The sequence below is a fragment of the Amblyomma americanum genome, unplaced genomic scaffold (genome assembly GCF_052857255.1).
Source record: "Amblyomma americanum isolate KBUSLIRL-KWMA unplaced genomic scaffold, ASM5285725v1 scaffold_158, whole genome shotgun sequence".
NCBI lineage: Eukaryota > Metazoa > Arthropoda > Arachnida > Ixodida > Ixodidae > Amblyomma > Amblyomma americanum.
Genome location: NW_027526630.1, coordinates 67603 through 92930, shown reverse-complemented (window position 1 = coordinate 92930; position 25328 = coordinate 67603). Strand labels below are relative to the sequence as shown.

The following is a 25328-nucleotide window of genomic DNA, read 5'->3' as shown; positions in this document are numbered from 1 at the left end:
CCAATCTGCTGCTCTCGTGGGTATTTATGTTTACTGGGTGTAAGCGAACCTTGAGAGTGTTCACCAGCGCCACCCTCGACCATAGCGGCGGACGTAGCACGTCCTGTAATACCGCGAGTGTGACGTGGAACGTCATCTAACGGCGAGGGCGGAAACTGTGCGAGAGCCCTCTTAAGCTACCTATGGCATCAAGACTGCCAGAACCGAGACCCTCGTTAAGCTATTAGCAGGTAAGTTAAATGAAATGAGGGGCCCGTTTGACAAACCTATGAAGGGAGCTAACAGTCACCGAAACCAAGGTGCACAGGGGAATGTTTTTTTTTATGTGTTGTGCTTATCAGTGGGATATTATAGTACTTAGATTAATAAATTGCTTAAAGAAAATTACTTATAAAGCAGCAGAAAAAACAACCATGCCGCCGGTGGGATCCGAACCCACGACCTCCGAATATCGCGTCCGGTGCTCTTACCAACTGAGCTACGGCGACGGCTGTCCAATCTGCTGCTCTCGTGGGTATTTATGTTTACTGGGTGTAAGCGAACCTTGAGAGTGTTCACCAGCGCCACCCTCGACCATAGCGGCGGACGTAGCACGTCCTGTAATACCGCGAGTGTGACGTGGAACGTCATCTAACGGCGAGGGCGGAAACTGTGCGAGAGCCCTCTTAAGCTACCTATGGCATCAAGACTGCCAGAACCGAGACCCTCGTTAAGCTATTAGCAGGTAAGTTAAATGAAATGAGGGGCCCGTTTGACAAACCTATGAAGGGAGCTAACAGTCACCGAAACCAAGGTGCACAGGGGAATGTTTTTTTATGTGCTGTGCTTATCAGTGGGATATTATAGTACTTAGATTAATAAATTGCTTAAAGAAAATTACTTATAAAGCAGCAGAAAAAACAACCATGCCGCCGGTGGGATCCGAACCCACGACCTCCGAATATCGCGTCCGGTGCTCTTACCAACTGAGCTACGGCGACGGCTGTCCAATCTGCTGCTCTCGTGGGTATTTATGTTTACTGGGTGTAAGCGAACCTTGAGAGTGTTCACCAGCGCCACCCTCGACCATAGCGGCGGACGTAGCACGTCCTGTAATACCGCGAGTGTGACGTGGAACGTCATCTAACGGCGAGGGCGGAAACTGTGCGAGAGCCCTCTTAAGCTACCTATGGCATCAAGACTGCCAGAACCGAGACCCTCGTTAAGCTATTAGCAGGTAAGTTAAATGAAATGAGGGGCCCGTTTGACAAACCTATGAAGGGAGCTAACAGTCACCGAAACCAAGGTGCACAGGGGAATGTTTTTTTTTTATGTGTTGTGCTTATCAGTGGGATATTATAGTACTTAGATTAATAAATTGCTTAAAGAAAATTACTTATAAAGCAGCAGAAAAAACAACCATGCCGCCGGTGGGATCCGAACCCACGACCTCCGAATATCGCGTCCGGTGTTCTTACCAACTGAGCTACGGCGACGGCTGTCCAATCTGCTGCTCTCGTGGGTATTTATGTTTACAGGGTGTAAGCGAACCTTGAGAGTGTTCACCAGCGCCACCCTCGACCATAGCGGCGGACGTAGCACGTCCTGTAATACCGCGAGTGTGACGTGGAACGTCATCTAACGGCGAGGGCGGAAACTGTGCGAGAGCCCTCTTAAGCTACCTATGGCATCAAGACTGCCAGAACCGAGACCCTCGTTAAGCTATTAGCAGGTAAGTTAAATGAAATGAGGGGCCCGTTTGACAAACCTATGAAGGGAGCTACCAGTCACCGAAACCAAGGTGCACAGGGGAATGTTTTTTTTTATGTGTTGTGCTTATCAGTGGGATATTATAGTACTTAGATTAATAAATTGCTTAAAGAAAATTACTTATAAAGCAGCAGAAAAAACAACCATGCCGCCGGTGGGATCCGAACCCACGACCTCCGAATATCGCGTCCGGTGCTCTTACCAACTGAGCTACAGCGACGGCTGTCCAATCTGCTGCTCTCGTGGGTATTTATGTTTACTGGGTGTAAGCGAACCTTGAGAGTGTTCACCAGCGCCACCCTCGACCATAGCGGCGGACGTAGCACGTCCTGTAATACCGCGAGTGTGACGTGGAACGTCATCTAACGGCGAGGGCGGAAACTGTGCGAGAGCCCTCTTAAGCTACCTATGGCATCAAGACTGCCAGAACCGAGACCCTCGTTAAGCTATTAGCAGGTAAGTTAAATGAAATGAGGGGCCCGTTTGACAAACCTATGAAGGGAGCTAACAGTCACCGAAACCAAGGTGCACAGGGGAATGTTTTTTTTTATGTGTTGTGCTTATCAGTGGGATATTATAGTACTTAGATTAATAAATTGCTTAAAGAAAATTACTTATAAAGCAGCAGAAAAAACAACCATGCCGCCGGTGGGATCCGAACCCACGACCTCCGAATATCGCGTCCGGTGCTCTTACCAACTGAGCTACGGCGACGGCTGTCCAATCTGCTGCTCTCGTGGGTATTTATGTTTACTGGGTGTAAGCGAACCTTGAGAGTGTTCACCAGCGCCACCCTCGACCATAGCGGCGGACGTAGCACGTCCTGTAATACCGCGAGTGTGACGTGGAACGTCATCTAACGGCGAGGGCGGAAACTGTGCGAGAGCCCTCTTAAGCTACCTATGGCATCAAGACTGCCAGAACCGAGACCCTCGTTAAGCTATTAGCAGGTAAGTTAAATGAAATGAGGGGCCCGTTAGACAAACCTATGAAGGGAGCTAACAGTCACCGAAACCAAGGTGCACAGGGGAATGTTTTTTTTTTATGTGTTGTGCTTATCAGTGGGATATTATAGTACTTAGATTAATAAATTGCTTAAAGAAAATTACTTATAAAGCAGCAGAAAAAACAACCATGCCGCCGGTGGGATCCGAACCCACGACCTCCGAATATCGCGTCCGGTGCTCTTACCAACTGAGCTACGGCGACGGCTGTCCAATCTGCTGCTCTCGTGGGTATTTATGTTTACTGGGTGTAAGCGAACCTTGAGAGTGTTCACCAGCGCCACCCTCGACCATAGCGGCGGACGTAGCACGTCCTGTAATACCGCGAGTGTGACGTGGAACGTCATCTAACGGCGAGGGCGGAAACTGTGCGAGAGCCCTCTTAAGCTACCTATGGCATCAAGACTGCCAGAACCGAGACCCTCGTTAAGCTATTAGCAGGTAAGTTAAATGAAATGAGGGGCCCGTTTGACAAACCTATGAAGGGAGCTAACAGTCACCGAAACCAAGGTGCACAGGGGAATGTTTTTTTTTTATGTGTTGTGCTTATCAGTGGGATATTATAGTACTTAGATTAATAAATTGCTTAAAGAAAATTACTTATAAAGCAGCAGAAAAAACAACCATGCCGCCGGTGGGATCCGAACCCACGACCTCCGAATATCGCGTCCGGTGCTCTTACCAACTGAGCTACGGCGACGGCTGTCCAATCTGCTGCTCTCGTGGGTATTTATGTTTACTGGGTGTAAGCGAACCTTGAGAGTGTTCACCAGCGCCACCCTCGACCATAGCGGCGGACGTAGCACGTCCTGTAATACCGCGAGTGTGACGTGGAACGTCATCTAACGGCGAGGGCGGAAACTGTGCGAGAGCCCTCTTAAGCTACCTATGGCATCAAGACTGCCAGAACCGAGACCCTCGTTAAGCTATTAGCAGGTAAGTTAAATGAAATGAGGGGCCCGTTTGACAAACCTATGAAGGGAGCTAACAGTCACCGAAACCAAGGTGCACAGGGGAATGTTTTTTTTTATGTGTTGTGCTTATCAGTGGGATATTATAGTACTTAGAATTATAAATTGCTTAAAGAAAATTACTTATAAAGCAGCAGAAAAAACAACCATGCCGCCGGTGGGATCCGAACCCACGACCTCCGAATATCGCGTCCGGTGCTCTTACCAACTGAGCTACGGCGACGGCTGTCCAATCTGCTGCTCTCGTGGGTATTTATGTTTACTGGGTGTAAGCGAACCTTGAGAGTGTTCACCAGCGCCACCCTCGACCATAGCGGCGGACGTAGCACGTCCTGTAATACCGCGAGTGTGACGTGGAACGTCATCTAACGGCGAGGGCGGAAACTGTGCGAGAGCCCTCTTAAGCTACCTATGGCATCAAGACTGCCAGAACCGAGACCCTCGTTAAGCTATTAGCAGGTAAGTTAAATGAAATGAGGGGCCCGTTTGACAAACCTATGAAGGGAGCTAACAGTCACCGAAACCAAGGTGCACAGGGGAATGTTTTTTTTTTTCATGTGTTGTGCTTATCAGTGGGATATTATAGTACTTAGATTAATAAATTGCTTAAAGAAAATTACTTATAAAGCAGCAGAAAAAACAACCATGCCGCCGGTGGGATCCGAACCCACGACCTCCGAATATCGCGTCCGGTGCTCTTACCAACTGAGCTACGGCGACGGCTGTCCAATCTGCTGCTCTCGTGGGTATTTATGTTTACTGGGTGTAAGCGAACCTTGAGAGTGTTCACCAGCGCCACCCTCGACCATAGCGGCGGACGTAGCACGTCCTGTAACACCGCGAGCGTGACGTAGGACGTCATCTGACGGTGAGGGCGGAAACTGTGCGAGAGCCCTCTTATGCTACCTGTGGCATCAAGACTGCCAGAACCGAGACCCTCGTTAAGCTATTAGCAGACAAGTTAAAGGAAATGAGGGGCCCGTTTGACAAATTTATGAAGGGAGCCAATAAATTTGTCAAACGGGCCCCTCATTTCCTTTAACTTGTCTGCTAATAGCTTAACGAGGGTCTCGGTTCTGGCAGTCTTGATGCCACAGGTAGCATAAGAGGGCTCTCGCACAGTTTCCGCCCTCACCGTCAGATGACGTCCTACGTCACGCTCGCGGTGTTACAGGACGTGCTACGTCCGCCGCTATGGTCGAGGGTGGCGCTGGTGAACACTCTCAAGGCTCGCTTACACCCAGTAAACATAAACACCCACGAGAGCAGCAGATTGGACAGCCGTCGCCGTAGCTCAGTTGGTAAGAGCACCGGACGCGATATTCGGAGGTCGTGGGTTCGGATCCCACCGGCGGCATGGTTGTTTTTTCTTCTGCTTTATAAGTAATTTTCTTTAAGCGATTTATTAATATAAGTATTATTATCCCACTGATAAGCATAACACATTAATAAAAAAAAAAATTAACGTTCCCCTATGCACCTTGGTTTCGGTGACTGTTGGCTCCCTTCATAAATTTGTCAAACGGGCCCCTCATTTCCTTTAACTTGTGTGCTAATAGCTTAACGAGGGTCTCGGTTCTGGCAGTCTTGATGCCACAGGTAGCATAAGAGGGCTCTCGCACAGTTTCCGCCCTCACCGTCAGATGACGTCCTACGTCACGCTCGCGGTGTTACAGGACGTGCTACGTCCGCCGCTATGGTCGAGGGTGGCGCTGGTGAACATTCTCAAGGCTCGCTTACACCCAGTAAACATAAATACCCACGAGAGCAGCAGATTGGACAGCCGTCGCCGTAGCTCAGTTGGTAAGAGCACCGGACGCGATATTCGGAGATCGTGGTTTCGGATCCCACCGGCGGCATGGTTGTTTTTTCTTCTGCTTTATAAGTAATTTTCTTTAAGCGATTTATTAATATAAGTATTATTATCCCACTGATAAGCATAACACATTAATAAAAAAAAAATTAACGTTCCCCTATGCACCTTGGTTTCGGTGACTGTTGGCTCCCTTCATAAATTTGTCAAACGGGCCCCTCATTTCCTTTAACTTGTCTGCTATATATATATATATATATATATATATATATATATATATATATATATATATATATATATATATATGACAAAGCGAACAGCTGAAGTAACATAGGAGCGTAGGAAGATTTTTTCAATTTCTGGTGCGCACAATGGAGATTAACAGTGAATATTTTATCACCCAAATATAATTGATTCGAAAAGAACATGAAAAAACAACCACATGCCGCCATTGGGAAGCGAACCCACATTCGTTCGAATAAGGCGTCTTGTGCTCTACCAACTGAGCTACAGCGACGGCTGTGAGACCTTTTGCCTTGGTGGGTGTTTAAGTTTGCGTGTGACCTAACCTTGAGAGTGTTCACCAGTGTCACCCCGACAGCCGACGCCGTAGTTCAGTTGGAAGAGCACCGGACGTGTAATTATATATATATGTGTGTGTGAAGTGAACGAGACACTTCTACAAAGGCACATTTATTGTCGACGATTCGACCGCGGTTCGGTCTTCTTCAGCACTGCCTGATGAACACTGCACCGCGGTCGAATCGTCGAAATTAAATGTCTTTGTGGAAGTGCCTAGTTCACTTAACACACCCCTTACACACACACACACACACACACACACACACACACACACACACACACACACACACACACACACACACACACACACACACACACACACACACACACACACACACACCGCACGCACGCACGCACGCACACACACACACACACACACCCACATGACAAAGCGAACAGCTGCACAAACAGGAGCATAGGAGGATTTTTTCAATTTCTGGTGTGAACAATGGAGATGAAAAGTGAATATTTTATCGCCTAAAGATAATTGATTCGAAAAGAACAAGAAAAAAACAACCACATGCCGCTAATGGGAAGCGAACCCACATTCGTTCGAATAAGGCGTCTTGTGCTCTACCAACTGAGCTACAGCGAGGGCTGTGAGACCTTTTGCCTTGGTGGGTGTTTAAGTTTGCGTGTGACCTAACCTTGAGAGTGTTCACCAGTGTCACCATGACAGCCGACGCCGTAGTTCAGTTGGAAGAGCACGGGACGTCTAATTATATATATGTGTGTGTGTTAAGTGAACGCTTCTACAAAGGCACATTTATTGTCGAGAGATTCGACCGCGGTTCGGTCTTCTTCAGCACTGCCTGAAGTAGACTGCACCGCGGTCGAATCGTCGAAATTAAATGTGTTTGTGGAAGTGCCTAGTTCACTTAACACCCCCTTACACACACACACACATATACACAAATATATACATACATATATATATATATATATATATATGTATATGACAAAGCGAACAGCTGCAGAAACATGGGAGCATAAGAGGGTTTTTTCAATTTCTGGTGTGAACAATGGAGATGAACAGTGAATATTTTATCGCCTAAAGATAATTGATTCGAAAAGAACAAGAAAAAAACAACCACATGCCGCCAATGGGAAGCGAACCCACATCCTTTCGAATAAGGCGTCTTGTGCTATACCAACTGAGCTACAGCGACGGCTGTGAGACCTTTTGCCTTGGTGGGTGTTTAAGTTTGCGTGTGACCTAATCTTGACAGTGTTCACCAGTGTCACCCTGACAGCCGACGCCGTAGTTCAGTTGGAAGAGCACCAGACGTGTAATTATATATATGTGAGTGTTTTAAGTGAACGAGACACTTCTACAAAGGCACATTTATTGTCGAAGATTCGACCGCGGTGCTGTCTTCTTCAGCACTGCCTGCTGAAGACTGCACCGCGGTCGAATCGTCGAAATAAATGTCTTTGTGGAAGTGCCTAGTTCACTTAACACCCCCGTTAGACACACACACACACACACACGCACGCACGCACACACGCGCGCGCTCGCGCACAAGCACAGACACACACGCACGCACGCACACACACACACACTCACCCACATGACAAAGCGAGCAGCTGCAGAAACAGGAGCATAGGAGGATTTTTTCAATTTCTGGTGTGAACAATGGAGATGAACAGTGAATATTTTTTCGCCCAAAGATAATTGATTCGAAAAGAACAAGAAAAAACAACCACATGCCGCTAATGGGAAGCGAACCCACATTCGTTCGAATAAGGCGTCCTGTGCTATACCAACTGAGCTACAGCGAGGGCTGTGAGACCTTTTGCCTTGGTGGGTGTTTAAGTTTGCGTGTGACCTAACCTTGAGAGTGTTCACCAGTGTCACCATGACAGCCGACGCCGTAGTTCAGTTGGAAGAGCACGGGCCGTCTAATTATATATATGTGTGTGTGTTAAGTGAACGCTTCTACAAAGGCACATTTATTGTCGACGATTCGACCGCGGTTCGGTCTTCTTCAGCACTGCCTGATGTAGACTGCACCGCGGTCGAATCGTCGAAATTAAATGTGTTTGTGGAAGTGCCTAGTTCACTTAACACCCCCTTACACACACACACACACACACACACACACACACACACACAAATATATACATATATATATTATATATACATATATATATATATATATATATATATATATATATATATATATATATATATATATATATATATATATGTGACAAAGCGAACAGCTGCAGAAACATGGGAGCATAAGAGGGTTTTTTCAATTTCTGGTGTGAACAATGGAGATGAACAGTGAATATTTTATCGCCTAAAGATAATTGATTCGAAAAGAACAAGAAAAAACAACCACATGCCGCCATTGGGAAGCGAACCCACATTCGTTCCAATAAGGCGTCCTGTGCTCTACCAACTGAGCTACAGCGACGGCTGTGAGACCTTTTGCCTTGGTGGGTGTTCAAGTTTGCTTGTGACCTAACCTTGAGAGTGTTCACCAGTGTCACCCTGACAGCCGACGCCGTAGTTCAGTTGGAAGAGCACCGGACGTGTAATTATATATATATGTGTGTGTGTTAAGTGAACGAGACACTTCTACAAAGGCACATTTATTGCCGACGATTCCACCACGGTTCGGTCTTCTTCAGCACTGCCTGATGACGACTGCACCGTGGTCGAATCGTCGAAGTGAAATGTCTTTGTGGAAGTCCCTAGCTCACTTAACACCCCCCTTACACACACACACACACACACACACACACACACACACACACACACACATATATATATATATATATATATATATATATATGACAAAGCGAACAGCTGAAGTAACATAGGAGCGTAGGAAGATTTTTTGAATTTCTGGTGCGCACAATGGAGATGAACAGTGAATATTTTATTGCCCAAAAATAATTGATTCGAAAAGAACAAGAAAAAACAACCACATGCCGCCATTGGGAAGCGAACCCACATTCGTTCGAATAAGGCGTCCTGTGCTCTACCAACTGAGTTACAGCGACGGCTGTGAGACCTTTTGCCTTGGTGGGTGTTTAAGTTTGCGTGTGACCTAACCTTGAGAGTGTTCACCAGTGTCACCCCGACAGCCGACGCCGTAGTTCAGTTGAAAGAGCACCGGACGTGTAATTATATATATGTGTGTGTGTTAAGTTAACGCTTCTACAAAGGCACATTTATTGTCGACGATTCGACCGCGGTTCGGTCTTCTTCAGCACTGCCTGATGTAGAATGCACCGCGGTCGAATCGTCGAAATTAAATGTGTTTGTGGAAGTGCCTAGTTCACTTAACACCCCCTTACACACACACACACACACACACACACACAAATATATACATATATATATTATATATATATATATATATATATATATATATATATATATATATATATATATATATATATATGACAAAGCGAACAGCTGCAGAAACATGGGAGCATAAGATGGTTTTTTCAATTTCTGGTGTGAACAATGGAGATGAACAGTGAATATTTTATCGCCTAAAGATAATTGATTCGAAAAGAACAAGAAAAAAAACCACATGCCGCCAATGGGAAGCGAACCCACATCCTTTCGAATAAGGCGTCTTGTGCTATACCAACTGAGCTACAGCGACGGCTGTGAGACCTTTTGCCTTGGTGGGTGTTTAAGTTTGCGTGTGACCTAACCTTGAGAGTGTTCACCAGTGTCACCATGACAGCCGACGCCGTAGTTCAGTTGGAAGAGCACGGGACGTCTAATTATATATATGTGTGTGTGTTAAGTGAACGCTTCTACAAAGGCACATTTATTGTCGAGAGATTCGACCGCGGTTCGGTCTTCTTCAGCACTGCCTGAAGTAGACTGCACCGCGGTCGAATCGTCGAAATTAAATGTGTTTGTGGAAGTGCCTAGTTCACTTAACACCCCCTTACACACACACACACACATACACAAATATATACATATATATATATATATATATATATATATATATATATATATATATATATATATATATATATGACAAAGCGAACAGCTGCAGAAACATGGGAGCATAAGAGGGTTTTTTCAATTTCTGGTGTGAACAATGGAGATGAACAGTGAATATTTTATCGCCTAAAGATAATTGATTCGAAAAGAACAAGAAAAAAACAACCACATGCCGCCAATGGGAAGCGAACCCACATCCTTTCGAATAAGGCGTCTTGTGCTATACCAACTGAGCTACAGCGACGGCTGTGAGACCTTTTGCCTTGGTGGGTGTTTAAGTTTGCGTGTGACCTAATCTTGACAGTGTTCACCAGTGTCACCCTGACAGCCGACGCCGTAGTTCAGTTGGAAGAGCACCGGACGTGTAATTATATATATGTGAGTGTTTTAAGTGAACGAGACACTTCTACAAAGGCACATTTATTGCCGACGATTCGACCGCGGTTCGGTCTTCTTCAGCACTGCCTGCTGAAGACTGCACCGCGGTCGAATCGTCGAAATAAATGTCTTTGTGGAAGTGCCTAGTTCACTTAACACCCCCGTTAGACACACACACACACACACACGCACGCACGCACACACGCGCGCGCTCGCGCACACGCACAGACACACACGCACGCACGCACACACACACACACTCACCCACATGACAAAGCGAGCAGCTGCAGAAACAGGAGCATAGGAGGATTTTTTCAATTTCTGGTGTGAACAATGGAGATGAACAGTGAATATTTTATCGCCCATAGATAATTGATTCGAAAAGAACAAGAAAAAACAACCACATGCCGCTAATGGGAAGCGAACCCACATTCGTTCGAATAAGGCGTCCTGTGCTATACCAACTGAGCTACAGCGAGGGCTGTGAGACCTTTTGCCTTGGTGGGTGTTTAAGTTTGCGTGTGACCTAACCTTGAGAGTGTTCACCAGTGTCACCATGACAGCCGACGCCGTAGTTCAGTTGGAAGAGCACGGGACGTCTAATTATATATATGTGTGTGTGTTAAGTGAACGCTTCTACAAAGGCACATTTATTGTCGACGATTCGACCGCGGTTCGGTCTTCTTCAGCACTGCCTGATGTAGACTGCACCGCGGTCGAATCGTCGAAATTAAATGTGTTTGTGGAAGTGCCTAGTTCACTTAACACCCCCTTACACACACACACACACACACACACACACAAATATATACATATATATATTATATATACATATATATATATATATATATATATATATATATATATATGTGACAAAGCGAACAGCTGCAGAAACATGGGAGCATAAGAGGGTTTTTTCAATTTCTGGTGTGAACAATGGAGATGAACAGTGAATATTTTATCGCCTAAAGATAATTGATTCGAAAAGAACAAGGAAAAACAACCACATGCCGCCATTGGGAAGCGAACCCACATTCGTTCCAATAAGGCGTCCTGTGCTCTACCAACTGAGCTACAGCGACGGCTGTGAGACCTTTTGCCTTGGTGGGTGTTCAAGTTTGCTTGTGACCTAACCTTGAGAGTGTTCACCAGTGTCACCCTGACAGCCGACGCCGTAGTTCAGTTGGAAGAGCACCGGACGTGTAATTATATATATATGTGTGTGTGTTAAGTGAACGAGACACTTCTACAAAGGCACATTTATTGCCGACGATTCCACCACGGTTCGGTCTTCTTCAGCACTGCCTGATGACGACTGCACCGTGGTCGAATCGTCGAAGTTAAATGTCTTTGTGGAAGTCCCTAGCTCACTTAACACCCCCCTTACACACACACACACGCACACACACACACACACACACACACACATATATATATATATATATATATATATATATATATATATATATATGACAAAGCGAACAGCTGAAGTAACATAGGAGCGTAGGAAGATTTTTTGAATTTCTGGTGCGCACAATGGAGATGAACAGTGAATATTTTATTGCCCAAAAATAATTGATTCGAAAAGAACAAGAAAAAACAACCACATGCCGCCATTGGGAAGCGAACCCACATTCGTTCGAATAAGGCGTCCTGTGCTCTACCAACTGAGTTACAGCGACGGCTGTGAGACCTTTTGCCTTGGTGGGTGTTTAAGTTTGCGTGTGACCTAACCTTGAGAGTGTTCACCAGTGTCACCCCGACAGCCGACGCCGTAGTTCAGTTGAAAGAGCACCGGACGTGTAATTATATATATGTGTGTGTGTTAAGTGAACGAGACACTTCTCCAAAGGCACATTTATTGTCGACGATTCCACTGCGGTTCGGTCTTCTTCAGCACTGCCTGATGAAGGCTGCACCGCGGTCGAATCGTCGCAGTTAAATGTCTTTCTGGAAGTGGCTAGTTCACTTAACACCCCCCTTACACACACACACACACACGCACACGCACACACACACACACATATATATATATATATATATATATATATATATATATATATACCTATGAAGGGAGCTAACTGTCACCGAAACCAAGGTGCACAGGGGAATGTTTTTTTTTATGTGTTGTGCTTATCAGTGGGATATTATAGTACTTAGATTATTAATTGCTTAAAGAAAATTACTTATAAAGCAGCAGAAAAAACAACCATGCCGCCGGTGGGATCCGAACCCACGACCTCCGAATATCGCGTCCGGTGCTCTTACCCACTGAGCTACGGCGACGGCTGTCCAATCTGCTGCTCTCGTGGGTATTTATGTTTACTGGGTGTAAGCGAACCTTGAGAGTGTTCACCAGCGCCACCCTCGACCATAGCGGCGGACGTAGCACGTCCTGTAATACCGCGAGTGTGACGTGGAACGTCATCTAACGGCGAGGGCGGAAACTGTGCGAGAGCCCTCTTAAGCTACCTATGGCATCAAGACTGCCAGAACCGAGACCCTCGTTAAGCTATTAGCAGGTAAGTTAAATGAAATGAGGGGCCCGTTTGACAAACCTATGAAGGGAGCTAACAGTCACCGAAACCAAGGTGCACAGGGGAATGTTTTTTTTTTATGTGTTGTGCTTATCAGTGGGATATTATAGTACTTAGATTAATAAATTGCTTAAAGAAAATTACTTATAAAGCAGCAGAAAAAACAACCATGCCGCCGGTGGGATCCGAACCCACGACCTCCGAATATCGCGTCCGGTGCTCTTACCAACTGAGCTACGGCGACGGCTGTCCAATCTGCTGCTCTCGTGGGTATTTATGTTTACTGGGTGTAAGCGAACCTTGAGAGTGTACACCAGCGCCACCCTCGACCATAGCGGCGGACGTAGCACGTCCTGTAATACCGCGAGTGTGACGTGGAACGTCATCTAACGGCGAGGGCGGAAACTGTGCGAGAGCCCTCTTAAGCTACCTATGGCATCAAGACTGCCAGAACCGAGACCCTCGTTAAGCTATTAGCAGGGAAGGGAAATGAAATGAGGGGCCCGTTTGACAAACCTATGAAGGGAGCTAACAGTCACCGAAACCAAGGTGCACAGGGGAATGTTTTTTTTTTATGTGTTGTGCTTATCAGTGGGATATTATAGTACTTAGATTAATAAATTGCTTAAAGAAAATTACTTATAAAGCAGCAGAAAAAACAACCATGCCGCCGGTGGGATCCGAACCCACGACCTCCGAATATCGCGTCCGGTGCTCTTACCAACTGAGCTACGGCGACGGCTGTCCAATCTGCTGCTCTCGTGGGTATTTATGTTTACTGGGTGTAAGCGAACCTTGAGAGTGTTCACCAGCGCCACCCTCGACCATAGCGGCGGACGTAGCACGTCCTGTAATACCGCGAGTGTGACGTGGAACGTCATCTAACGGCGAGGGCGGAAACTGTGCGAGAGCCCTCTTAAGCTACCTATGGCATCAAGACTGCCAGAACCGAGACCCTCGTTAAGCTATTAGCAGGTAAGTTAAATGAAATGAGGGGCCCGTTTGACAAACCTATGAAGGGAGCTAACAGTCACCGAAACCAAGGTGCACAGGGGAATGTTTTTTTTTTTATGTGTTGTGCTTATCAGTGGGATATTATAGTACTTAGATTAATAAATTGCTTAAAGAAAATTACTTATAAAGCAGCAGAAAAAACAACCATGCCGCCGGTGGGATCCGAACCCACGACCTCCGAATATCGCGTCCGGTGCTCTTACCAACTGAGCTACGGCGACGGCTGTCCAATCTGCTGCTCTCGTGGGTATTTATGTTTACTGGGTGTAAGCGAACCTTGAGAGTGTTCACCAGCGCCACCCTCGACCATAGCGGCGGACGTAGCACGTCCTGTAATACCGCGAGTGTGACGTGGAACGTCATCTAACGGCGAGGGCGGAAACTGTGCGAGAGCCCTCTTAAGCTACCTATGGCATCAAGACTGCCAGAACCGAGACCCTCGTTAAGCTATTAGCAGGTAAGTTAAATGAAATGAGGGGCCCGTTTGACAAACCTATGAAGGGAGCTAACAGTCACCGAAACCAAGGTGCACAGGGGAATGTTTTTTTTTTATGTGTTGTGCTTATCAGTGGGATATTATAGTACTTAGATTAATAAATTGCTTAAAGAAAATTACTTATAAAGCAGCAGAAAAAACAACCATGCCGCCGGTGGGATCCGAACCCACGACCTCCGAATATCGCGTTCGGTGCTCTTACCAACTGAGCTACGGCGACGGCTGCCCAATCTGCTGCTCTCGTGGGTATTTATGTTTACTGGGTGTAAGCTAACCTTGAGAGTGTTCACCAGCGCCACCCTCGACCATAGCGGCGGACGTAGCACGTCCTGTAATACCGCGAGTGTGACGTGGAACGTCATCTAACGGCGAGGGCGGAAACTGTGCGAGAGCCCTCTTAAGCTACCTATGGCATCAAGACTGCCAGAACCGAGACCCTCGTTAAGCTATTAGCAGGTAAGTTAAATGAAATGAGGGGCCCGTTTGACAAACCTATGAAGGGAGCTAACAGTCACCGAAACCAAGGAGCACAGGGGAATGTTTTTTTTTTTATGTGTTGTGCTTATCAGTGGGATATTATAGTACTTAGATTAATAAATTGCTTAAAGAAAATTACTTATAAAGCAGCAGAAAAAACAACCATGCCGCCGGTGGGATCCGAACCCACGACCTCCGAATATCGCGTCCGGTGCTCTTACCAACTGAGCTACGGCGACGGCTGTCCAATCTGCTGCTCTCGTGGGTATTTATGTTTACTGGGTGTAAGCGAACCTTGAGAGTGTTCACCAGCGCCACCCTCGACCATAGCGGCGGACGTAGCACGTCCTGTAATACCGCGAGTGTGACGTGGAACGTCATCTAACGGCGAGGGCGGAAACTGTGCGAGAGCCCTCTTAAGCTACCTATGGCATCAAGACTGCCAGAACCGAGACCCTCGTTAAGCTATTAGCAGGTAAGTTAAATGAAATGAGGGGCCCGTTTGACAAACCTATGAAGGGAGCTAACAGTCACCGAAACCAAGGTGCACAGGGGAATGTTTTTTTTTATGTGTTGTGCTTATCAGTGGGATATTATAGTACTTAGATTATTAATTGCTTAAAGAAAATTACTTATAAAGCAGCAGAAAAAACAACCATGCCGCCGGTGGGATCCGAACCCACGACCTCCGAATATCGCGTCCGGTGCTCTTACCCACTGAGCTACGGCGACGGCTGTCCAATCTGCTGCTCTCGTGGGTATTTATGTTTACTGGGTGTAAGCGAACCTTGAGAGTGTTCACCAGCGCCACCCTCGACCATAGCGGCGGACGTAGCACGTCCTGTAATACCGCGAGTGTGACGTGGAACGTCATCTAACGGCGAGGGCGGAAACTGTGCGAGAGCCCTCTTAAGCTACCTATGGCATCAAGACTGCCAGAACCGAGACCCTCGTTAAGCTATTAGCAGGTAAGTTAAATGAAATGAGGGGCCCGTTTGACAAACCTATGAAGGGAGCTAACAGTCACCGAAACCAAGGTGCACAGGGGAATGTTTTTTTTTTATGTGTTGTGCTTATCAGTGGGATATTATAGTACTTAGATTAATAAATTGCTTAAAGAAAATTACTTATAAAGCAGCAGAAAAAACAACCATGCCGCCGGTGGGATCCGAACCCACGACCTCCGAATATCGCGTCCGGTGCTCTTACCAACTGAGCTACGGCGACGGCTGTCCAATCTGCTGCTCTCGTGGGTATTTATGTTTACTGGGTGTAAGCGAACCTTGAGAGTGTACACCAGCGCCACCCTCGACCATAGCGGCGGACGTAGCACGTCCTGTAATACCGCGAGTGTGACGTGGAACGTCATCTAACGGCGAGGGCGGAAACTGTGCGAGAGCCCTCTTAAGCTACCTATGGCATCAAGACTGCCAGAACCGAGACCCTCGTTAAGCTATTAGCAGGGAAGGGAAATGAAATGAGGGGCCCGTTTGACAAACCTATGAAGGGAGCTAACAGTCACCGAAACCAAGGTGCACAGGGGAATGTTTTTTTTTTATGTGTTGTGCTTATCAGTGGGATATTATAGTACTTAGATTAATAAATTGCTTAAAGAAAATTACTTATAAAGCAGCAGAAAAAACAACCATGCCGCCGGTGGGATCCGAACCCACGACCTCCGAATATCGCGTCCGGTGCTCTTACCAACTGAGCTACGGCGACGGCTGTCCAATCTGCTGCTCTCGTGGGTATTTATGTTTACTGGGTGTAAGCGAACCTTGAGAGTGTTCACCAGCGCCACCCTCGACCATAGCGGCGGACGTAGCACGTCCTGTAATACCGCGAGTGTGACGTGGAACGTCATCTAACGGCGAGGGCGGAAACTGTGCGAGAGCCCTCTTAAGCTACCTATGGCATCAAGACTGCCAGAACCGAGACCCTCGTTAAGCTATTAGCAGGTAAGTTAAATGAAATGAGGGGCCCGTTTGACAAACCTATGAAGGGAGCTAACAGTCACCGAAACCAAGGTGCACAGGGGAATGTTTTTTTTTTATGTGTTGTGCTTATCAGTGGGATATTATAGTACTTAGATTAATAAATTGCTTAAAGAAAATTACTTATAAAGCAGCAGAAAAAACAACCATGCCGCCGGTGGGATCCGAACCCACGACCTCCGAATATCGCGTCCGGTGCTCTTACCAACTGAGCTACGGCGACGGCTGTCCAATCTGCTGCTCTCGTGGGTATTTATGTTTACTGGGTGTAAGCGAACCTTGAGAGTGTTCACCAGCGCCACCCTCGACCATAGCGGCGGACGTAGCACGTCCTGTAATACCGCGAGTGTGACGTGGAACGTCATCTAACGGCGAGGGCGGAAACTGTGCGAGAGCCCTCTTAAGCTACCTATGGCATCAAGACTGCCAGAACCGAGACCCTCGTTAAGCTATTAGCAGGTAAGTTAAATGAAATGAGGGGCCCGTTTGACAAACCTATGAAGGGAGCTAACAGTCACCGAAACCAAGGTGCACAGGGGAATGTTTTTTTTTATGTGTTGTGCTTATCAGTGGGATATTATAGTACTTAGATTAATAAATTGCTTAAAGAAAATTACTTATAAAGCAGCAGAAAAAACAACCATGCCGCCGGTGGGATCCGAACCCACGACCTCCGAATATCGCGTTCGGTGCTCTTACCAACTGAGCTACGGCGACGGCTGCCCAATCTGCTGCTCTCGTGGGTATTTATGTTTACTGGGTGTAAGCTAACCTTGAGAGTGTTCACCAGCGCCACCCTCGACCATAGCGGCGGACGTAGCACGTCCTGTAATACCGCGAGTGTGACGTGGAACGTCATCTAACGGCGAGGGCGGAAACTGTGCGAGAGCCCTCTTAAGCTACCTATGGCATCAAGACTGCCAGAACCGAGACCCTCGTTAAGCTATTAGCAGGTAAGTTAAATGAAATGAGGGGCCCGTTTGACAAACCTATGAAGGGAGCTAACAGTCACCGAAACCAAGGAGCACAGGGGAATGTTTTTTTTTTTATGTGTTGTGCTTATCAGTGGGATATTATAGTACTTAGATTAATAAATTGCTTAAAGAAAATTACTTATAAAGCAGCAGAAAAAACAACCATGCCGCCGGTGGGATCCGAACCCACGACCTCCGAATATCGCGTCCGGTGCTCTTACCAACTGAGCTACGGCGACGGCTGTCCAATCTGCTGCTCTCGTGGGTATTTATGTTTACTGGGTGTAAGCGAACCTTGAGAGTGTTCACCAGCGCCACCCTCGACCATAGCGGCGGACGTAGCACGTCCTGTAATACCGCGAGTGTGACGTGGAACGTCATCTAACGGCGAGGGCGGAAACTGTGCGAGAGCCCTCTTAAGCTACCTATGGCATCAAGACTGCCAGAACCGAGACCCTCGTTAAGCTATTAGCAGGTAAGTTAAATGAAATGAGGGGCCCGTTTGACAAACCTATGAAGGGAGCTAACAGTCACCGAAACCAAGGTACACAGGGGAATGTTTTTTTTATGTGTTGTGCTTATCAGTGGGATATTATAGTACTTAGATTAATAAATTGCTTAAAGAAAATTACTTATAAAGCAGCAGAAAAAACAACCATGCCGCCGGTGGCATCCGAACCCACGACCTCCGAATATCGCGTCCGGTGCTCTTACCAACTGAGCTACGGCGACGGCTGTCCAATCTGCTGCTCTCATGGGTATTTATGTTTACTGGGTGTAAGCGAACCTTGAGAGTGTTCACCAGCGCCACCCTCGACCATAGCGGCGGACGTAGCACGTCCTGTAATACCGCGAGTGTGACGTGGAACGTCATCTAACGGCGAGGGCGGAAACTGTGCGAGAGCCCTCTTAAGCTACCTATGGCATCAAGACTGCCAGAACCGAGACCCTCGTTAAGCTATTAGCAGGTAAGTTAAATGAAATGAGGGGCCCGTTTGACAAACCTATGAAGGGAGCTAACAGTCACCGAAACCAAGGTGCACAGGGGAATGTTTTTTTTTTATGTGTTGTGCTTATCAGTGGGATATTATAGTACTTAGATTAATAAATTGCTTAAAGAAAATTACTTATAAAGCAGCAGAAAAAACAACCATGCCGCCGGTGGGATCCGAACCCACGACCTCCGAATATCGCGTCCGGTGCTCTTACCAACTGAGCTACGGCGACGGCTGTCCAATCTGCTGCTCTCGTGGGTATTTATGTTTACTGGGTGTAAGCGAACCTTGAGAGTGTTCACCAGCGCCACCCTCGACCATAGCGGCGGACGTAGCACGTCCTGTAATACCGCGAGTGTGACGTGGAACGTCATCTAACGGCGAGGGCGGAAACTGTGCGAGAGCCCTCTTAAGCTACCTATGGCATCAAGACTGCCAGAACCGAGACCCTCGTTAAGCTATTAGCAGGTAAGTTAAATGAAATGAGGGGCCCGTTTGACAAACCTATGAAGGGAGCTAACAGTCACCGAAACCAAGGTGCACGGGGGAATGTTTTTTTTATGTGTTGTGCTTATCAGTGGGATATTATAGTACCTAGATTAATAAATTGCTTAAAGAAAATTACTTATAAAGCAGCAGAAAAAACAACCATGCCGCCGGTGGGATCCGAACCCACGACCTCCGAATATCGCGTCCGGTGCTCTTACCAACTGAGCTACGGCGACGGCTGTCCAATCTGCTGCTCTCGTGGGTATTTATGTTTACTGGGTGTAAGCGAACCTTGAGAGTGTTCACCAGCGCCACCCTCGACCATAGCGGCGGACGTAGCACGTCCTGTAATACCGCGAGTGTGACGTGGAACGTCATCTAACGGCGAGGGCGGAAACTGTGCGAGAGCCCTCTTAAGCTACCTATGGCATCAAGACTGCCAGAACCGAGACCCTCGTTAAGCTATTAGCAGGTAAGTTAAATGAAATGAGGGGCCCGTTTGACAAACCTATGAAGGGAGCTAACAGTCACCGAAACCAAGGTGCACAGGGGAATGTTTTTTTTTATGTGTTGTGCTTATCAGTGGGATATTATAGTACTTAGATTAATAAATTGCTTAAAGAAAATTACTTATAAAGCAGCAGAAAAAACAACCATGCCGCCGGTGGGATCCGAACCCACGACCTCCGAATATCGCGTCCGGTGCTCTTACCAACTGAGCTACGGCGACGGCTGTCCAATCTGCTGCTCTCGTGGGTATTTATGTTTACTGGGTGTAAGCGAACCTTGAGAGTGTTCACCAGCGCCACCCTCGACCATAGCGGCGGACGTAGCACGTCCTGTAACACCGCGAGCGTGACGTAGGACGTCATCTGACGGTGAGGGCGGAAACTGTGCGAGAGCCCTCTTATGCTACCTGTGGCATCAAGACTGCCAGAACCGAGACCCTCGTTAAGCTATTAGCAGACCAGTTAAAGGAAATGAGGGGCCCGTTTGACAAATTTATGAAGGGAGCCAATAAATTTGTCAAACGGGCCCCTCATTTCCTTTAACTTGTCTGCTAATAGCTTAACGAGGGTCTCGGTTCTGGCAGTCTTGATGCCACAGGTAGCATAAGAGGGCTCTCGCACAATTTCCGCCCTCACCGTCAGATGACGTCCTTTATCACGCTCGCGGTGTTACAGGACGTGCTACGTCCGCCGCTATGGTCGAGGGTGGCGCTGGTGAACACTCTCAAGGCTCGCTTACACCCAGTAAACATAAACACCCACGAGAGCAGCAGATTGGACAGCCGTCGCCGTAGCTCAGTTGGTAAGAGCACCGGACGCGATATTCGGAGGTCGTGGGTTAGGATCCCACCGGCGGCATGGTTGTTTTTTCTTCTGCTTTATAAGTAATTTTCTTTAAGCGATTTATTAATATAAGTATTATTATCCCACTAATAAGCATAACACATTAATAAAAAAAAATTAACGTTCCCCTATGCACCTTGGTTTCGGTGACTGTTGGCTCCCTTCATAAATTTGTCAAACGGGCCCCTCATTTCCTTTAACTTGTCTGCTAATAGCTTAACGAGGGTCTCGGTTCTGGCAGTCTTGATGCCACAGGTAGCATAAGAGGGCTCTCGCACAGTTTCCGCCCTCACCGTCAGATGACGTCCTACGTCACGCTCGCGGTGTTACAGGACGTGCTACGTCCGCCGCTATGGTCGAGGGTGGCGCTGGTGAACACTCTCAAGGCTCGCTTACACCCAGTAAACATAAATACCCACGAGAGCAGCAGATTGGACAGCCGTCGCCGTAGCTCAGTTGGTAAGAGCACCGGACGCGATATTCGGAGGTCGTGGGTTCGGATCCCACCGGCGGCATGGTTGTTTTTTCTTCTGCTTTATAAGTAATTTTCTTTAAGCGATTTATTAATATAAGTATTATTATCCCACTGATAAGCATAACACATTAATAAAAAAAAATTAACGTTCCCCTATGCACCTTGGTTTCGGTGACTGTTGGCTCCCTTCATAAATTTGTCAAACGGGCCCCTCATTTCCTTTAACTTGTGTGCTAATAGCTTAACGAGGGTCTCGGTTCTGGCAGTCTTGATGCCACAGGTAGCATAAGAGGGCTCTCGCACAGTTTCCGCCCTCACCGTCAGATGACGTCCTACGTCACGCTCGCGGTGTTACAGGACGTGCTACGTCCGCCGCTATGGTCGAGGGTGGCGCTGGTGAACATTCTCAAGGCTCGCTTACACCCAGTAAACATAAATACCCACGAGAGCAGCAGATTGGACAGCCGTCGCCGTAGCTCAGTTGGTAAGAGCACCGGACGCGTAATTCGGAGATCGTGGGTTCGGATCCCACCGGCGGCATGGTTGTTTTTTCTTCTGCTTTATAAGTAATTTTCTTTAAGCGATTTATTAATATAAGTATTATTATCCCACTGATAAGCATAACACATTAATATAAAAAAAATTAACGTTCCCCTATGCACCTTGGTTTCGGTGACTGTTGGCTCCCTTCATAAATTTGTCAAACGGGCCCCTCATTTCCTTTAACTTGTCTGCTATATATATATATATATATATATATATATATATATATATATATATATATATATATATATATGACAAAGCGAACAGCTGAAGTAACATAGGAGCGTAGGAAGATTTTTTCAATTTCTGGTGCGCACAATGGAGATTAACAGTGAATATTTTATCACCCAAATATAATTGATTCGAAAAGAACATGAAAAAACAACCACATGCCGCCATTGGGAAGCGATCCCACATTCGTTCGAATAAGGCGTCTTGTGCTCTACCAACTGAGCTACAGCGACGGCTGTGAGACCTTTTGCCTTGGTGGGTGTTTAAGTTTGCGTGTGACCTAACCTTGAGAGTGTTCACCAGTGTCACCCCGACAGCCGACGCCGTAGTTCAGTTGGAAGAGCACCGGACGTGTAATTATATATATATGTGTGTGTGAAGTGAACGAGACACTTCTACAAAGGCACATTTATTGTCGACGATTCGACCGCGGTTCGGTCTTCTTCAGCACTGCCTGATGAACACTGCACCGCGGTCGAATCGTCGAAATTAAATGTCTTTGTGGAAGTGCCTAGTTCACTTAACACCCCCGTTAGACACACACACACACACACACACACACACGCACACACACACACACACACACACACGCACGCACGCACACACACACACACACACACCCACATGACAAAGCGAACAGCTGCACAAACAGGAGCATAGGAGGATTTTTTCAATTTCTGGTGTGAACAATGGAGATGAAAAGTGAATATTTTATCGCCTAAAGATAATTGATTCGAAAAGAACAAGAAAAAAACAACCACATGCCGCTAATGGGAAGCGAACCCACATTCGTTCGAATAAGGCGTCTTGTGCTCTACCAACTGAGCTACAGCGAGGGCTGTGAGACCTTTTGCCTTGGTGGGTGTTTAAGTTTGCGTGTGACCTAACCTTGAGAGTGTTCACCAGTGTCACCATGACAGCCGACGCCGTAGTTCAGTTGGAAGAGCACGGGACGTCTAATTATATATATATGTGTGTGTGTTAAGTGAACGCTTCTACAAAGGCACATTTATTGTCGAAGATTCGACCGCGGTGCTGTCTTCTTCAGCACTGCCTGATGAAGACAGCACCGCGGTCGAATCGACGAAATTAAATGTCTTTGTGGAAGTGCCTAGTTCACTTAACACACCCCTTACACACACACACACACACACACACACACACACACGCACACACACACACACACACACATACATATATATATATATATATATATATATATATATATATATATATATATATATATATATATATATGACAAAGCGAACAGCTGAAGTAAATTAGGAGCGTAGGAAGATTTTTTCAATTTCTGGTGCGCACAATGGAGATGAACAGTGAATATTTTATCGCCCAAAGATAATTGATTCGAAAAGAACAAGAAAAAACAACCACATGCCGCTAATGGGAAGCGAACCCACATTCGTTCGAATAAGGCGTCTTGTGCTCTACCAACTGAGCTACAGCGAGGGCGGTGAGACCTTTTGCCTTGGTGGGTGTTTAAGTTTGCGTGTGACCTAACCTTGAGAGTGTTCACCAGTGTCACCATGACAGCCGACGCCGTAGTTCAGTTGGAAGAGCACGGGACGTCTAATTATATATATGTGTGTGTGTTAAGTGAACGCTTCTACAAAGGCACATTTATTGTCGAGAGATTCGACCGCGGTTCGGTCTTCTTCAGCACTGCCTGAAGTAGACTGCACCGCGGTCGAATCGTCGAAATTAAATGTGTTTGTGGAAGTGCCTAGTTCACTTAACACCCCCTTACACACACACACACACATACACAAATATATACATATATTATATATATATATATATATATATATATATATATATATATATATATATATATATATATATATATATGACAAAGCGAACAGCTGCAGAAACATGGGAGCATAAGAGGGTTTTTTCAATTTCTGGTGTGAACAATGGAGATGAACAGTGAATATTTTATCGCCTAAAGATAATTGATTCGAAAAGAACAAGAAAAAAACAACCACATGCCGCCAATGGGAAGCGAACCCACATCCTTTCGAATAAGGCGTCTTGTGCTATACCAACTGAGCTACAGCGACGGCTGTGAGACCTTTTGCCTTGGTGGGTGTTTAAGTTTGCGTGTGACCTAATCTTGACAGTGTTCACCAGTGTCACCCTGACAGCCGACGCCGTAGTTCAGTTGGAAGAGCACCGGACGTGTAATTATATATATGTGAGTGTTTTAAGTGAACGAGACACTTCTACAAAGGCACATTTATTGCCGACGATTCGACCGCGGTTCGGTCTTCTTCAGCACTGCCTGCTGAAGACTGCACCGCGGTCGATTCGTCGAAATAAATGTCTTTGTGGAAGTGCCTAGTTCACTTAACACCCCCGTTAGACACACACACACACACACACACACACGCACGCACGCACACACGCGCGCGCTCGCGCACACGCACAGACACACACGCACGCACGCACACACACACACACTCACCCACATGACAAAGCGAGCAGCTGCAGAAACAGGAGCATAGGAGGATTTTTTCAATTTCTGGTGTGAACAATGGAGATGAACAGTGAATATTTTATCGCCCAAAGATAATTGATTCGAAAAGAACAAGAAAAAACAACCACATGCCGCTAATGGGAAGCGAACCCACATTCGTTCGAATAAGGCGTCCTGTGCTATACCAACTGAGCTACAGCGAGGGCTGTGAGACCTTTTGCCTTGGTGGGTGTTTAAGTTTGCGTGTGACCTAACCTTGAGAGTGTTCACCAGTGTCACCATGACAGCCGACGCCGTAGTTCAGTTGGAAGAGCACGGGACGTCTAATTATATATATGTGTGTGTGTTAAGTGAACGCTTCTACAAAGGCACATTTATTGTCGACGATTCGACCGCGGTTCGGTCTTCTTCAGCACTGCCTGATGTAGACTGCACCGCGGTCGAATCGTCGAAATTAAATGTGTTTGTGGAAGTGCCTAGTTCACTTAACACCCCCTTACACACACACACACACACACACAAATATATATATATATATATATATATATATATATATATATATATATATATATATATATATATATATATATATATATATATATATATATATATATATATATGACAAAGCGAACAGCTGCAGAAACATGGGAGCATAAGATGGTTTTTTCAATTTCTGGTGTGAACAATGGAGATGAACAGTGAATATTTTATCGCCTAAAAATAATTGATTCGAAAAGAACAAGAAAAAAACAACCACATGCCGCCAATGGGAAGC

At 46.4% G+C, this 25328-nt stretch overlaps 1 non-coding gene across 1 annotated transcript; it reads left to right on the top strand.

Annotated features, from left to right (window-relative positions):
- Positions 1-21751: 21751 nt before the first annotated feature.
- Positions 21752-21825, top strand: TRNAT-CGU (transfer RNA threonine (anticodon CGU)). The gene has a single exon. It is a non-coding gene; the product is annotated as a tRNA-Thr (tRNA).
- Positions 21826-25328: the final 3503 nt, after the last annotated feature.